Source organism: Stegodyphus dumicola, chromosome X2, assembly GCF_044657685.1.
Source record: "Stegodyphus dumicola isolate Sdum_Otavi_A_Nest chromosome X2, ASM4465768v1".
Lineage (NCBI taxonomy): Eukaryota > Metazoa > Arthropoda > Arachnida > Araneae > Eresidae > Stegodyphus > Stegodyphus dumicola.
Genome location: NC_140781.1, coordinates 556,940 through 575,918, shown reverse-complemented (window position 1 = coordinate 575,918; position 18,979 = coordinate 556,940). Strand labels below are relative to the sequence as shown.

At 33.5% G+C, this 18,979-nt stretch overlaps 1 long non-coding RNA gene across 2 annotated transcripts in view; it reads right to left on the bottom strand.

Annotated features, from left to right (window-relative positions):
• Window positions 1–18,979, bottom strand: part of LOC146992667 (uncharacterized) — a 264,717-nt gene that overhangs the window by 232,506 nt on the left and 13,232 nt on the right. For both annotated transcript variants that reach the window (XR_015039064.1, XR_015039063.1), the window contains exon 2: window positions 5,079–5,192. This is a non-coding gene — a long non-coding RNA (uncharacterized LOC146992667). The remainder of the gene's footprint in view (window positions 1–5,078; window positions 5,193–18,979) is intronic.

Below are 18,979 nucleotides of genomic sequence, written 5' to 3'. Positions count from 1 at the left end.
TTTTCCTTCTTTACAATACATATTCTTTGATTCTAACCTCCATGGTACCGTATACTAAGATTAAACCCATTTTGTTTTATACGAGAACAGGTACTTTCTTTAGTTCATGCACTGCACATGCGATTCTCGAGAATACTGGAAACCAAAAGTTGCGGGAAACTTGCTTTGCCTTTCTAAAAGGCAATCAAATTGGAGCTGCGAAAATTGGCTCTATGCCAGCAGACACTCACGTGATAGGCAATTCGCCAAAAAAGTTATCTCTTCCAAAGTCGGCGCAAAAATCGCTTTTTTTGGCGGGATCATTGTATGAACTTCCCTGACTTTTCCAGATTTTGACAAAAATACTTAAATTCCCTGACTTTTCCCTGAATTTTTTGGTCAATTTTTGAATTCCCTGACTTTTCCCGGTTCTCCCGGTTTTCCAGGTAGCGTGGCAACCCTGGCAAACGTTATTGTGCAATACGTGCGGCGTAATTCTTCCATACGTGATATTACGCAATCGGAATCAAGAGCTGCCGGCATTCCGACAATATAGAACTAAATAAAGGAAAAGAAAGAGACTTACTACTCTGGGGTGTTTTTGATTCTAATTTTGAACAGACTGTTAAATTTCCAGAATAGAATCATTCTTCGCTTGGGTTGGGTAGACCGCAAAACTTTTAGTCCTATTCAATCCAGATTGGACAGTGACAAAAAAAGTCCGCTGCTTCAATATTAGAGATTTTGCGGAGAAAGGGGAGAACCTCCCAACCTCCGTACTGTATAATGTATTGGGGGAAAAAAAAAATTATTATGACTATTCGATTACTTTCCTTTTATTTAAGCCATTCCAAATATTATTCCTTAGAAAGCTAACGAGTGTAAAAATAAACCCATTTTTGGAAGATTATCTACACTTCAGTAGCTACTGCAACTATATTATAAATATTCATACATATGCTCACAATATAAGCATAACGAGCATAATAAACACGAATATGAACTGACCACGCGGAACATGAATGTAAATTATTAAAATCTTGATAGAAATTCAAACATGTGTAGTATTTGGGTGGGAGGAAAAGAATACCGAATGTATTGGAATTTCCACGGTTTTCGCAATTCTTTGACCACTAGAACGACGTGCACCTGTCTGTACTCTCGCGTGCACCATAGGTTACGTTAATGCGGAGAAAGGGGGAAAAGCTATTTCCGGGAGTATGATTTACCATCTGACATTCCATGTAAGGAAGAAAAGTTGTTTATTTAGTTTTTTGGCTTTGGTACGGGGGGAAATAGCACGTTCATTAAAAAAAGCACTAAAAGCAAAAAATAAGCACTGAAAACAAAAAAATAAGGGCTTTAAAGAAAAAGTAAGCACCTATAAAGGCTTTATATTTTATTTTTAAATATAAGGACTTATAAGCACTTGTAAGGACCGCTACGAACCCTGTCTTCATTTAGGTACTCTCATCCATGAGAGAGGACAGCTTAGTCCGATATACCAGAAATTAACCTGAAATATTACCAGGTGACTTTAATGTAATTATAGAAATATTTCACTCAGGGAAAGAACATATTGTCTAGCTGCCCGGGTTCGAGCCCAGGTTAATATAGCAAGCCAAAACACATCAAATGCCATTGAATGATACAGCCTTTTGAAATGTTACAAAAAGTTTAAATGCAATTTCGTGGAAGAGCTATTGCAATTACGTACATACTAAAATTTTGACCAAAAATTCAAGAAAACTAAGATACTTCTTTTTCTTTCGAAGAAATCAAAGTCATATACTAATGTAGGGATGCTCAACCTATTGTACTATGAAACCTAAACATAGGAACGAAATTTTGTCAGCTATGTGAGATGTCCAATACCGAAAAATTCCGTAAATTGTAGAATAGAACCTGCGTCTGAAAACAGACGAAAGGTAAAACATTATTCAAATACTTTACCTTTAGCCTTGAAGCAGGTGTTCTATATTAAACTGTGTTAATTCACATACAGTATTAGTAAAATAATAGCTCAAAATATTTTAAGAACCAAACACGCATTAAAAAAACATTAAAAAATCTATATACATTTATTAGTGTTACGAGGGTTTATTCTGAAATTTTAGAAGGTCACTTTCAAAGAAATGATAGAACTTTTCAATCAGGGAAGGGACATTCTGTCTTGCTTGCCGGGGTCCATCTCAGCTTCTGTTACAAAAGTTTCATAGAAGAATTTTCAAAATCCAGAAACGAAACTTATGAAGAAATTATTGAACATACCTGGTTCTATGATTTAGCCATTCTTACAGACACAGTAAATAAATCTTAAATTTGAGGGAGGACAAGAGAACTAAAGTCTTTGAATTAAAGGCTATTATAAATTCATTTTAAATCAAAATTAATTTTGTGAAAATATTACACAAATTTGAGGAATATACATTTTTACCGTAATGTAATGTACGTTTTGCCCTTTGAAAATCTGGAGAACTAAGGCATGAAATATAAGAAAACTGAAACAATCATTTGGAAAATCTCATCGAGCTTAAATTAGTTTCTAAATTAGATGTTTCGAGTGTATTTAAAATTAGGCTAACTACTTCATTCACTTCAAACCCATTACATAATACTAGTATTTAAGAAAAATGGTAAAAGATTGCAAATATGTTAAATAACAATTCTATTGATCTAGAAATGGAAATAACTGATTTTCATCCTAATTAAGATCAAGAATATCACAAAAAGCCATTTGAATAGTCCTAGAACAGAAAAATCATGAACAGTTAAACTTTTTAAAAGATAAATTCCTGCTTCTGATCTACTTAAAAATGTGAAAGAGGATTTTCAACACTGAACTTGTTAAAATAAATGTTTAGATACAGGATAACAAATCAACATCCCAACGACTGCAAGGATTTAGCCATATCATTGCATGTACCAGAGGGAAAAAAAAAAAACTCGCAGAAGAAATGCAGTGTTAAATTTCACATTAAAATATGATTTCCCTGTATTTAACTTTCATCTTGCTGAATTTTTTGTAAATAATACAAAGACTATACCTTTTCTTTAACATATTATACCACACATATTTATACTTTGTGTAATGTATTTATAACTGAAATATTAAAAGTGCACTAGATACTTGTAGCTCGCCAAAATTTTATAAACTCAAAATTGGCTCCCTTTAAGTTAAAGTTGCGCATAACTGCACTAAGGGAAGGAATGCAATTTTATGTCTTTGTCTGTATTTGGTTTCATTTTCATATAAAAAGAGTTAAAAATAGGGTTATCTAATTTTGTTATCTAGGTAACAAAATTTAAACACATATTTTCAGTAAAAAATTACAGAATAAAAGATTTTGTTTCCCTGAAGACGCAACACCTCGCTATTCCAGGTATGGTACAGACTGCATACTGTCAGAGAGAAATTCCTTTCTTAAACAGGGAATCCATATACTTTAATCTGTTTTTACACAAGTACTGTTTATGACTAATCCATGGTCCAGGAGTAAAATACTTTATAGTTAATCCATCTAAATTTTATTATTTTCGGTCATCTGTATAGACTGTTTATTTATCACGACTAAACAACCAATCTGCATTCTACATACCTCATATCATTCTTCAAGTCACGTTTCGTAGCCTATCATTTCTAATACAGCAGATACTTGCTGAGCGCAGACTCGTAAAGCGTGATTTCGCGTATAGCAGTACCTTACAGGATTCCATTTAATTTGTCCACTGCTAGAATTTCATTCATACGTGGTTCAACATGCATCCATCAACACCGGAAAGAATTTATCTGCTATTTTAAACCATTTCCATCAATTGAAAATGAAGTCCAAACAAATCTTACAAATCTCAAATGCAAAGCATTCCGAAGAATTGTCACATCTGGAAGATAGAGAAGTCAAACAATGAATCAGAAAATTACAAAAGAAGAATTGGGTGCTTATAAAACCCCTTGATAATGAAAGCGCTTATTACGAGGAACAGCTTTTAACTGAAGATAACATGAAGGAATCGTTAAATAACAGAGAAGCAATGTCTGATCTTCTAGCGGAGATTGACACAATTAAAGAAAAAAACGGACACTTTAAAAGAGCTACTGGGAAACGTGCTCTTTACAGCGACACGCTTACAGTTGTATCAGTCATTCTTATAAGCAAAAGTCATCAGCTTTTTCAAAAAATAATTCTGTCATGTATTTGCCAAGAGAACAAAAACAAGTCCAAAACAAACTTTCAGAGTGCTTTTTAAAACCAAGTAGAAAGTTAGTCTGCAGAATTTTACTTCGATAATAAAAAAACATCTCTGATTTTATTTCAAAATGAATTTTATTTATCAAATCAATTTTAAAGGGATCTTTGCAAATTGGTTCATAAAACTGCACAATATGCCAAAATTGTTCAGATTAGGGAAAAAATATAATAGAGTATTGCTTAAAACAACTAAGAAAAAGCACATTTTGAGCATCCTTAACAGAAGACAATTTGGCTCCACTAACTTTATTTACGAGTATACATTAAATTTTTATTTACATTTCTTTTTTATTCAACACTTATCTTTCAATGGTTTTAAGAAAAACAGCACTTGATAGAGACTATAAATTCGGGAAAAACTGAAACAAAATTGTTTTATACACAGGCAGTGCAATTACACTGGCCTGTCGGGAAGAGAAGACTCCGTTGGACAGGGAAAATATTAGGCCACACAGAGAGGAAAATGTTTAGCCTCCTCCTCATAATGGGAAAGGGAAAAAGTTACACCACTGCAGTACTTTTGAAACCACTACGAAGCAACAGAACTCTAACAAATCTCAAACTTCGGATAATTATAGTGTAATTAACAGTTCAACCTCACTTTGAATATTACAATACAATATAAAGAAAGCACCAATTCAGACAATTCAATATGGAATTCAAAACCTAAATTAATGCACAAATTAAAGTACAAATGCTAACCTAAACATTAAAACATAATATGAAGCGATCATGTAAAATAAATAACTAGTAAAACTCCAATATAAAGCAACATGTGAGAAGGGACGTACAAATTATAACATTCAAGCATTTCTAATGGAAATAAAGTTAAGATAAAACAAGAATTACCAGCCACAGATGTCTTTTTGCTCTGCATTATTTGTCCGTTCCATCTTCGTTCTTTTTCTTTAACGATATCATGTTCTGCAATCCAAGAGTGCACAAAAATGATGACAAATTACACTAGGAGAGGCCAAGGGGGGAAAGAAAGGAATCATTAGATTTTAACTACTTTGAAATTAAAGAATAATTATACACAAGGAGAAATATCTAATACCGTTTCTTAATATATAAAACTTCAAAAAGTAGCCTTCTTTGTTTTAAATTCCAGCAATGTGCTACATTGTTACTAAAATCATGACTGCAGTTGATAGAAAAGCAAATGATTTTCCTTTGTTTTAAATTCCAGCAATGTGCTACATTGTTACTAAAATCATGACTGCAGTTGATAGAAAAGCAGCTGATTTTCCTAATACGACAGAAGTACAGTAAGCGAAAGGGTTTTTTAATGTACGGCTACAACATGAACAATAAAAGAAAAAAATTTAGACAGTTATTATGGATACACACAATAAAAGGGATAATGATCTTCGAGATGAGTAAATTATTTCAGCGATGGTAGAAAGATGGCACCGAAAGACAATAAGCAGGTAATTTTAAATGACAAATAAACAAAATAAACTTTACTGTTAGCTTTGAAGCAGGTGTTATATTTTAAACTACCTTAATTCACACACACAATTAGTGACATCTTGGAAAGTTAAGTCATATACCTTAAAAGAAGTATTTCAATCAGAATTTTAACCTAAGAAACGTATCTAAAATTTTAAGTTCTTACTTAGGTACTCTCATCCATGAGAGGTGAGAACTTAGCCCAATGTACGAGGGTTTATCCTGAAATATTACCAGGTCACTTTCAATGAAATGATAGCAATATTTCACCGTGGAAAAGAACACAGCTAGCTGACCGGATTCCACCCCGACTTAAATACAGCAAGCCAAAACATATCGAATGCCTATTTTCCAAGATGGAGTCGTCCGCTTTTTCTCAAAATCGCGTCCCAATGCAAAGAGACGGAGAGGTGTGGTGAGCTGTCATTTCCGTTGTCCAAGGTGAGGTCGTCCGCTTTTCTCAAAATGGCTTCCCAATTCAAAGAGAGATGGTGACCATTTTTCAGTCTTTTCCAAGATGGGGAAAGAAGAAAACTTAGGATGGAATAACACAAGAGACAGGAAAAAAAAAACAAAAAAAACAAAAAAAAAAAATAAGGCCTCCTTGTCATTTTCTGATGGGTACCGGTGTTCGAATACTTTTGTAACCGACTGTACAGGAAATTGAGGAAAGAAACGTTCGTGGACAAAACGTCAGACGCGCCGATAATCACAAATCCTTCCAGTGCTCTCAAAAAGGTAAAGAATTTCCTGCGAAATGTGTCCCCTGTGGAGGAGGACATGCATCCTGTAGTAAGGAATGCCCTAAAAGACCAGGAAATACAGATATTGAAAAAATTAATGAAGTTTCTTCATTAACACCAAATTCATTTAAGCCCCGTACAACAAATCATATGCGGCGATTACCAAGAGCAACCCAAAGACGGTTAACGACAGGAAATCCCTCATGAATAATAACAACTCTATAAATAACGATAAAGAAGACCAATCCTCCAAAAATAGACGAAAATCAGTAAACAGAGACATAGAAGAACAACACTTTTGAAGAATTCACCGGGTTCATTACTGAAATTTATCAAATTTACCAGCAACACAAGCAGGCTTCTAACCCCGACACCAGGCTCAAGACTGCAATGGCAGCACTAAAGATGTTCATCCAAAACGAGCATGAATATTTACGCCCATACGGCTAATCCAAATACCATGCAACATATTTATTATGCCGAGTTTATGTTTTATAATAGTAATGGTATTAAAAACAAAAATTTGAAATTCAAAACTACATCAACCAGCACAGTCTGGATGTAATTTTGTTAAGTGAAACCCACCTCAAATCAAATGACAAATTTAAAATTTCCAACTACAACATCTATAGATCTGACCGTCTTCATAAGCGTGGTGGCGGTATAGCTATTCTCATGAAAAAAAAAGCCTAAACAGTACCATCTTTCCTCTTCCCCTTATGAGCTTTGAAGCAAGTGCATGTATTTTGAACAGTGATAATAAAGAATATCTCACCATTGCTGTTTATAAGCCACTCAACAAAAGCCTCAACACTCAAGATCTTGACTATATTCTCAACTTTGGTTATCCAGCTATTCTTGCTGGGGACTTAATTGTAAGCACGTTAACTGGAACTCCACGCGAATAATCCAGACGGAATTATTACCATCAACAACCCTTATATCAACATTTATGGTCCAGATGAACCTATGGATCTTCATCAAATCTCAAATACTTCTGATGTACTAGACATCTTAATTACCTTCAATGTTCCTCAAATACCTTTTCTCCAAGTGGATAAAGAACTTTTTTCAGATCACCTACCAGTACGATTCACTTTATATGGCTTAAAGCATGGTCTTCCGCCTATAAAGTGCCTTATTAATTGGGAAAACTATGCTTATCACCTTGAAGAAAACATATCTGCTACCACTAAAATGACTAATAACAGCGAAATTCATGATGCCACAGCCTATCTTAGCAGTAAAATCAACGAAGCCCTCAACCACGCCAAATGTATTCCAAAACAGACTAATTATACGCTCCCACACAATATTAGACAGAAAATTACAGAGAAAAATTGACTAAGAAAAATTTATCAACGTTCTCACTCCACCCAACACAAAAGAAGATTTAATGCTGCCAATCGAAACCTCAGAAAACTTATCCAAGTGTACGGAAACAATTGCTGGGATAACTTCATTGAGAAAGTCTTTCGCACACCGACCATTCTGTGTGGAAAGTTGCTAAAGTCTCCGAAGCACTCCCTCCAATATTGGACCCATTCTAGATGATAATAACACCAAAATTTACGATCATAAGAAAATTGTCAACCTCTTCTCTGATAACTATGAACAACAGTTTAATATAAATAATTTCCCACACCCGAATGATATCAACATTATCAATCCCTTGACCGATTTCCTCTGCAAAGATCCTGAAAATCAAAACAACCCGACTTCTCCCAAAGAAATACAGAAAATTATAAAGAAACTTAATCCAAAGAAAGCATCTGGATATGACAATATCACTAATAAGGCCCTGCAATACCTCCCAAGGAAAGACATCGTCCTTATTACAAATATTTATAACGCATGTTTAAGACTTAATACATTCCCAAAATATTGGAAACACGCCATTCTAACTGTCATTAAAAAGACTGGCAAAGCTGGAAATCTCACAAGTAACTTTAGACCGATCAGTCTTCTGCCTGCAATTGCCAAACTTTTCGAAAGGCTTATCAAGTCTCGACTCACCACTTTTATTAATGAAAATAACATCATCAAAGACCATCAATTTGGATTTCGCCAGGGATTCTCAACGACTCAGCAGATCGCCCGAATTGTAGAATTCATAGGTGAAAATTTTAATAAAAAGGAAGTAGTCGCTGCTATTTTTATGGATTTAGAGAAAGCCTTCGATAAAGTTTGACATCCCGGTCTTATCATCAAGCTGATTAACTACAATTTCTCACCTGCCATCATCCATCTAATTCCTGATTTTTTAAAGAACAGAACTTTTCAAGTTAAGATTCAAGATAACTATTCCACCACAAGAAAATTTAACGCGGGTTACCACAGGGGTTGGTAATTTTCCCGCTTCTCTATAATTTATATATGAACGATCTTCCTAATATAGAAAATACTTTCACTGCATGCTATGCCGATGACATGGCACTTTGATGTCTCTCACTTAATCCATATCATGCAAGAAATAAACTACAGAATGCCATTAATTACATTTCACCCAGGTTTAAAGGATGGAAAATTAAAATTAAACCCGAAAAATCAAAAGTGATTTACTTTAAGAAAGGAAATATCCCTCAAGACTTGGAAGAAATTACAATGGACGGATAAATCGTGTCAAGTGACCACCAAGCAAAATATCTAGGTGTTTATCTCGATCAGAAGTTAACTTTCAAATTTCATGTTAATTATATCAGAGACAAAGCACAATGTGCCTTAATGAGCATATACTCTCTGATGTGAAAATATTCGAAGTTAAATATCAACGCTAAAAGAACAATCTATCTACAGGCAATCTGACCCATAATTCTATATGCCGCTTGGGCGTGGGCAGCTACTGCACGTTCAAACCGAGCAAGGCTTCAAAGTTTTCAGAGTAAAACTCTCAGATTCCTATCGAACTCTCCGTGGTTCGTTAGGAACACTGTCATTTATAATTCTCTAAAGATTTTACCATTATATACCGAATTACTAAAGATTACATTCAAATTCTACGAAAAGAAGTTATTAAAAACATAGGGGAGTACGACTATCTAATCCCACAGCCGCATAAACGGCCCAAAACTATACATCATAATGTTAGATGGTAGTTCTTGTATATATTTTATTTTCAACTATTTAATCAAGATTTTGTTCCATCTTTATCATCATTTTCATCTTACCCCGGACTTTGCCCGGTACCAAGGCTGCTGACTTTATCATCATTAAATTCGTATATCACGTGACAGTCTACTTCCCTATGAGTATTAAGATATAGGTACTTTCGCCTCGGACGAAAGCAAAAAAAAAAAAAAAAAAATCTGGGACTTGTATATATTATTTTCCAATATTACTGTACGATACTGTGTCAAATCTACGATAATGTGTAAAAGATATGTCAAAATTATTAGTTGCTATTATAGCTTATCCAACGAAGACTTCATCTGTGGCCGATGTATGGCGTCACCCATGATCAACTTCTTCACTACTGAAGTCTTTGCACTTTTATTACAAGTGCACAGGACTTTTCCAGTTTATGGAATTTAACCAACTGTTACAGGTTCTTAGGGGATTGATAAACATGTTGTGGTAAAGGCCTTCGTGTCGAACGCCACTTAACGAATGATGATCTCCGATCTCACCGACAAAACGTTTCTTCTTTTACTTTTTGTAATAATTTAGACTCAGATTTTTGAACTTTTTCTTTGGGAGGGGGTGGACTCAAAATAACTAACCTATTAATTTAATTTACTTACGGGAGAAAATATTTTCTTTTCCTTCAAAGTTTTAAGAAAATTATAACGATATTCGTTTTATGGACTCTTGATAAACGTGACCTTCGAACTTCGATGCCGGCTTCGAACTTTGGCGCTTTGGAGACAGATATTTCGCTCATGGGCAGCCGAGCAACTTTTGGTGCGAAGAAGTTTTCCTTCTTAACCAAGGAGGTTAGAATAGCCTCCTCCTTGTTCTATTCTATCCACCTTGTTTTTAACAATACATATTCTTTGCCAGTACCTTCAAGAGTAAAGTCATTCAATCTTTTTTCCAGTCCCTTGAGAAAGCGTTTAAACCAGATAAGCTAAAATTGGAAATTATTTTGAATATTCTGGGTGAGAGCGAATAATTGAATAGTTTATTTGACTGAAGAAGACATGCGCAATTATGATAAGCTTAGAACAATAGTGTTGAAAGAATTTCAGACAACGCCACGAGAGTGTTATACAGTTTTCAAAAAGCGCAAAAATTACATTCAGAAAGCTATGTTTAATTTGCGTCAAGATGAAATGCTACCGTTGAGTATTATTGTCAGATGCGCTAAGTGAGTGATTTTAATTTATTATGTTAATTAATTGTATCAGATGAAATATTCGGTTTATTTGATTGCGAATCGATGACACATATTGCAATTAAACAAGGAGAATCATATTTTAAACCGCAAAAGCTAGGTCGAAATTGTAAAATTTATTTAACTTCAAAGGCTAAATGTAAAAGTGAATATAATGTATCTCTGAAACCTTCTAGTGGAAACGAAATTCTAGATTCTCACTCAAAATTAATATTTCTGAATTCTCTATAAAGGCAAAAAAAAAAAAAAATTATCTTACATTTTCTATCTTCCGGATGGCCAAGGAAACATCCATTCTGATCGCTGAACTATCTAAATTCCAAGATTCTTCAAAATATTGACACTTGTGTGAAACATAAATAGATTATATTTATACACAATTAACAGATTACGTTTAGATGAGCATTACGCTCTTTCCTTCATACAATCTTTCTAGTTCTTGTTCTGGTTCCAGTTCAATGCAAATCAGAGTTCTATATACGTTTTTGTTTTGATTATTCTAGATTTTAGATGCAACGGCGCTGATAGTCCAGAGTTTAGATGTAACATCTCCTCCCACCATTGAGGTCCGACGGTACGGAGGAATTCAATACACACAGGTCCAGTCGTTGAGGAAGACCAATAACTCTTCCAGCTCTGGTTATCACGTGAGGACTTGAAGCAGGTTCTGAAACACAAACAGACTTGAAGCAGGTTCTGAAACGCAATCAGCCTGACCAGTCGTAGGGTTGTTTCTATCTCGAGATGTTCTGCAGTGGAACAGAGGACCAGCAGATTCGGGAGTAGAGATCTCCGACGGGAAAAGCCGGGACACTGGAGGAAGCAGAGTTCATTTCCTATCTTGACCCTCGTTAGTCTAATTTTTCCGTCTATACTGGGAAAAAGCTCGATTATCTTGGCTAAACACTAATGAGTGCGGCGTCTCTGGCTATCTTCCAACAGAACGACACCGCCTACATTTCCAGTTTCCAGAGAAGGAAAATGGAGATTTTGCGAAGCGACGTGTATGTTAGGTTGCGCTATGCGCTACTTCGTTCTCCTATCTTTCCCCCCCCCCCGGAGATCGCTTAAATATTTTTTTGCCTTTAAATACTATACCTCACCGATTTTTTTTTCCCTCAACTGTTGTTTGCTATCTGTTTAATATCTAAATGTGAGGGATCTATTATTCTTCATTGCCTTAAATAAATTCTTAGAATTATGAGATAATATAAATACTTTTTTCTTCAATGTGTTAAACTAACATTAATTAACAAGTAATAAATTATGATAGCGAGCTGACCATAAATAAACTTATAGTAAATTATGATAAATATATTAATAAATACCACCGATCTATGCTTATTGTCTTTAGTTATTTTAGTTAAAGTAATATATGTTTTTGTCTGATGTTATGGGTCTTTTGCTGTGTGTCTCAGGATGAAAGCATACATATTGCCTTGTATTCCATGCTAAATTCCATGGTAAAATAAATAAATAAATGCTTGAATACGAAGCATCTCAACACTATCCATCCCCCCCCCCCCATCATCACATCTATTCAGCCTTACCAAACATACTCACTACACACACTAGTGCTGTAGAAGTAAGGAGAAATTGTGTACCCGTATGTATTCGTTACTCGGTGAACCAGTACTCGTTACTTTCGTATCGTTACTCGTTACTTTCGGTAAAATCGATCGGTATTCGTATCCTGAGCCTATTTTATCGGTATACGGCCCTATGCGATAGGAAGTTTCGCGTCGTATTTTTGGATACAAATAATTCACCTCCTTTTGTGGTGTCTCAGAAGTCAGAAGCGCCTATGGAAGGCCGTCAGGAAAAAATAAAATAAAAAATAAATAACGAAATAAAATAAATATTACAATAATAACATTAATTAGTAATTAAAATACTAAAAAATTACTTATTAAAAAACTTAATAATTAAAATAACAAAAAAATAGTGATTAAAGTAATGAATAATTAAAGTAACATAATAATTAACAACTGAAATAAAATACTTATCAGTAAAATTTAACAAAAATGTAAAGACAAATAAAAATTAAAATAATTCTTAAATTTATGATGAATTGTTAAATTATAAAGTAAAATACCAGACCTTGTCTTATTGGCTTAGTACTTTTTCGTCCTTTCTCATTTCATCCCAGCTCCAAAAAGTGTCATTTCGTTCGCTGCCTTCCCCGCCAATTCCCTCTTTTCCGTTTCATCCGCTGTTTTAAAAATAGGTGTCTACTTTACGATAAGACGAACGTCTGTTTACTTCAATTAAAATGGTTTAGAAGAAATGACTGTTTCTACTTCGACTTAGCTTTTGATTTCTAATACTATTTATTATTTTATGCAGACGAATTATGCTGAGCAGAAGAATGAATTTCAGACGTGCTCAGAAGGTGTTGTATCTGAATATAACATCGTGGTCTTAAAAAGGTGATGTTCACTACCAATGTTTGTTTATGTTCTCAAAAGTACAGATTTCTTAGAAAGTGACCTCTTAGAGATGTCGTAATTAGATGATTTGCTATAACTATTTTCTAATAGTTAACGGAATTAATGTAATTTAGTGTCAATAACTCGAAGAAGCAAGTTTAAATACGGTGCAACAAAAATACAAAAGTATTTTAAATGACTAAAATATTCATATTTTGTCAATGTCAAATTTTAAAAAGAATTAATTTTTGACAAATTATGAAATCTAACTTTTAATGTTGTCTTCTGGTTCCTATATTTATAGCTGGCAAAGTTTTATACTCGTTATGAAAAAATAAAAATACAAGAAGTTTGAGTCCCGTAGACAGAGATTGACCGGGAAATTTAATTTCAAAATTTGCAGTGTTTGATGCCATTCGTAACTTGCCTTCGTGTATCGCTTAATTAAGTTAGAATAATTCGAGGAAATAAATTTAAATGAAGTGCAGCAAAAATAAGCATAATTTAAAAAGTTATGCGGTAGCCATATCAAATTTCACTTTTCATAATGACAATAAAACTTTCCCAAATACAAATAAAGAAACTGGATTGGTGTTGGTGTATTTAACTATGGCAAAGCACACTAGGGCTATCTGCCTAAAGGGAGGGATGCCTTCGTGGAGGACTTTCTAAGGGAAATGGCTCGTATATACGTTACACATGGCGAAAACCACGAAAACACCCATGCAGCCAACCCGTTTGCGGGATTCGAACCTCAGACCGAACTACCAGTGTTCAACGACGTTACCGCTCTGCCGCTGGTGGGCTAAAGAAACTGGGAGACCGCATTAAAGATTAGATTTCGTTATTTGTCCGTTATTCGTTATTTCGTTTGCTGCTGCTCCCCATTCCTTTCATCAGAACCGCTAATGACGAAAGGGTGAATTTCTAGCAAAGCATGTATATTAATGTTCATTATACATTTGTCACATTTTTGCTTTCTTTCAAAACAGCGATAATGTGATTCTATTGCTTTAGAAATTAATAAAATGGACCGTATGTTATAAAAACCTAATTATATTCAGATACACGCCTTTTGCACATGTTTGAAATCCATTATTCTAATCAGAATGCCTACAGAAAATATTGAATCAATATTAGAAATCAAAAGCTAAGTGAGAATGAAGTAGTAAGAGTCATGTCATATAACCTGTTTTAATTGAAGAAAACAGGTGCTTGCTTTATCGAAAAGTGAACACCTATTTTTCAAACAGCGAAGACCCCACCAGCGCTCGAGCGGCAAAGTCGCTGAAGACTAATACTTCAGTCCAGGGTTCAATTCCCGGCTAACGGCTGGCTACACGGGCGTTTTCGGGGTTTTCCCCATGTGTAACTTGCATATGAGCCAGTTTCCTTTAAAAAGTCCTCCACGAAGGCATCCCTTCCCTTAGGCAATAGCCTTAGTGTGCATTGCCGTAACCAAATAATCCGAAACCGAAAAAAAGGGAATTGGTGGGGGAAGGCAGCGACGAAACATCGTTTTAGAAGAATAGGCTACATAACCAAGTTTCTATCTATACTCTGGTAAACAGTACATTATTTGCTCATCAAGGGCCTAAATTTAGCTAATGCTTGGCTTGGTTCTTAAATTGCAATTTCAGCCACAGCCCCCAAACCAGACGATGTCTGGTATTTTATTTCATTACTTAGTTGTTCATCATTAATTTAAGAATTAATTAAATTTTCATTTGTCTTTACATTTTTATTGAATTATAATAATAATCATTTAATATTCTAGTTGTTAATTATTTTATTATTGCATTAGTTATTTTATTTGTTTTTTATTTATTTATTTATTCATCTTTCCTGATGGCCTTCCATAGAGCTCCAGCACTTCTAATTTTAAAAATTAAGTCCTGACTACAACCAACGATAAAAGCCAAGTAACTTACTTAGTGATAAATAAATAAAATAAAAACCAAGGCTTTAATTTTTGCCTTACTTGGCTTTTATTTTATATTTATATACATATAAATGTGTGTGTACTTTACATTTAATTATAATGATATATATATATATATATATATGTGTGTGTACTTTACATTTAATTATAATTTATTTAAAATATACATATTTACGTTTTCTAGTATTACCGATTGCAATAAAAAGGGAGGTGCACATCTAGATGTTATAATGGGCTCATATACAAAATTTCTAATCGTTTTTGAGTTATGTGAAATGCATATATACGTACTTACACATCACGAAAAAAATCCCTTTCAAGTATCAACTTAATCATAATCATTAGTCATAAGTATCAGCTTAGAGTAAATGGGATTACATTAACAATCCGTTTCTGGGGAGGGGGGAATTGTCTTTGTACGTACAGACGTCACCTAAAATAGTTCACATGGATTCCGTAATCGTCAAAAATGGATATTTCCGTTGAAATATGATACCCAAAAATTTTTCTCGATTACAATACTTACTTCCTTTTTATTTCTCGATTACAATACTTACTCCTAAGTAAAGAACTTATATTAACCTACATATTCTTATTTAAACAATACCTAAGTGCAGTATATAAATATTTCAAATCAATAAAATCTCCCTATGGCACGTTCAAGAAAAAAAAATCAATAATCATCTAAATTTTCAAATTACAGACATAACATGCGCTATAAATCTAAATGTAAAAAGCAAATACAAAATAACGCTTCACGCTATCAAAATTGATCATTTTCTTAAATATCAACAACTAAACAATATTTCAACTAAAACACATAATGTAAACAAGAGTTTGCCCGATGAGTTAACCAAAAAAATTCGAAATTATCAATGAAAAATGTGGCACACGGGTATTGTTAGCAAATGTATCATTCGTATTCGAACAGCAACCGCATCATTCGTATTCGCATAGAAACCGCATCATTCGTACTCCAATAAACCGCATCGTACGACAGATGCGAGTAACGAAATGAATTTGTAAGTACCGAATCGGTACATCGAGTCAACCGTTGTACCCGTCACTCGGTAACGAATACATGCGATTTGCTAAAGCTCTAACACACACCTGTGAGACAGTATTTATTGTAAATGATTACAGCTTCCTCTCGTTTTGACTACACCCATGGAGACAGTAATATTTTTAGGATGTTTTCTACTACTTTGCCTTTTCTTTTTATCCGCGATTAAATTCACATATAGGTATGGCGTATAAAAATCGGTATTTTGATTTGTGATCTGACTTCGTCCATCCAAAAATGGAGTTGCTTAGCTTTTGCGAAATGTTTGATTTTGTTCAAGGAGACGTAAATTCTCGCTATATTACTGAAGCAGAGAGAATTTAAAAAAGCGCGTCATTTAGTAAAGCACGAAATTTTACTTGAAAAACCCAATGTACGAATTTTGACTTCCTGTTGAAGGATAAGTTCTATAGCGTGATGATCGCATGAAATCGAAGGACATTTCATTGTTGAAAAAGGAGAAATATATATATATATATTTTTTATTTAATTTCTTGTTCATGTAAAGGAGGAACTGCTGGCTGTTGTAAGCGTTGAGTCGCTGTTTTGGTGTTAACGTTCACTGATTGTAAACAAATGATTTCATATGTATTTAACTTGGGATTTCCAGAAAATCTCTGCTGTCAAGTGTCTTTTCTTTTTCCATAAAATTTATTTTGAATGATTACATACTAAAAATATATTGGGTTGATCTTTACATTATGGTAACTTGGCGATTTTTTGGCGAAAATTTGGCAACCAACTCTCCTACAGCAACCCTCTATTTTTTTTTCCCCGCCGCCATTTTGTCTTCACGAAGTAAAGACATGTTTCTTTTCTTCTTATCTACTGAACACTTCTTCCAACAATCTACTAGCCGAATTACACTTATGCTAGAAATTTTATCAAACAAAACTGCTTAATCATGACAAATATTCACTGCAAAATTGGGAAAAAGTGCACAATACCATACTCCTTACGCGTTTTTCAAAATAACACATAAACATAAACAATGTACACGCCGACTTATTTTTACTTAAAAAAACATCCCAGAATTGCACAAAAATGGCATTGCGAGCACTCTTCACTATATCCATGTACACTGCTTTTTTCTCATAAATTAGAAAAATTTCACGAAAATACATGACAATTTTCTCAATCTTTAAACCCAGTAAAAAGAACATATATGAAATTACCTGATCGCGAAAAAGTATTTATCCTTTACAAATATGAACATTTCCACATATAAAATAAATAAAATATCCCAAAACTTTTACCTCTAAATCATCTATTACATTATACACGTCACCAACGAATTCATACCGCAAGCATTACAAATACTTAGTATCAAATATTTAAATTATTTCCATGCACGTTTATTTCAACTTAAACGTATACCAAATTCCTACAAACATAAAATTCACAAAATAACTATCATTTAATTATAATATCACTAAACCATGTACACGTCGACTTATTTTTACTTAAAAAAACATCCCAGAATTGCACAAAAATGGCATTGCGCACACTCTTCACTATATCCATGTACACTGCTTTTTTCTCATAAATTAGAAAAATTTCACGAATATATATGACAATTTTCTCTATCTTTAAACCCGGTAAAAAGAACATATATGAAATTACCTGATCGCGAAAAAGTATTTACCCTTTACAAATATGAACATTTCCACATATAAAATAAATAAAATATCCAAAAACTTTTACCTCTAAATCATCTATTACATTATACACGTCACCAACGAATTCATACTGGAAGTATTACAAATACTTAGTATCAAATATTTAAATTATTTCCATGCACGTTTATTTCAACTTAAACGTATACCAAATTCCTACAAACATAAAATTCACAAAATAACTATCATTTCATTAAAATATAATTAAATTCAAAAACACTACTTAAAATATAAATGAGCACATACATTAAATTAATAAAAATTACCTTACAATCCTAATTACTTTAAACTAAATCATTGCTAATAACAATTTTCCCAATAATACCAAATTCCTTTCCACTTACATTTAGAACAATGCATAAAAATAATATCCTCAAATAATTAAAAATACTAACTTACCTAATCTTCTTCAGAATCTTGATTACGTGGCGGATACACTTTTCTAATTCATTCAATAAAATTATTGAAAGATTTTTTCTGCGAAATTTTCCTCCATGCTTCCTCCGCTAAATAAAAAGCAAACTTCTCTTTATCACAATGCCTAAATACCCATTTCGAATTCACTTTAATTAGGGCCATGGGATCCAAAAATTACACAACACAGAATAAAGCTAAATACAAAATTTCCACATTTTTTCCCCGATTTCCCCCCTTTTCCGATTAAAGAACCGTAATTCGTCCATTAATATCACATGACATATCCCATGATCTCTCATTTCCCTCACGCAAAATAATGCGTAATCGGAACTGAGTACTGCTCACATTATTACCAAAGTCCCAGGTAGTAACCTTTATCGCCTCCAAAATGTCGCCAAACTACCAGTTACCATATTGTAAAGATCAACCGTACATTATATTATAATTTATACTTAATATATAGCTATTATATACTTAATAGCACTACTTATTAGATGCAATTTTGAGAATATCAACGAGCAAAGCACTTAAAAATGAAAAAAGACACTTGTAATAGAAATATTAGTGTTCTATATGTATTACAGAAAATACATGAAATGAATAATACCATTACCAAACACTTCAAAAAAAAAAAAAAAAAAAAAGAGCAGATTAAATATTCCCTACCTCAGTACTTGAGAAAGCAACCCTGCCAT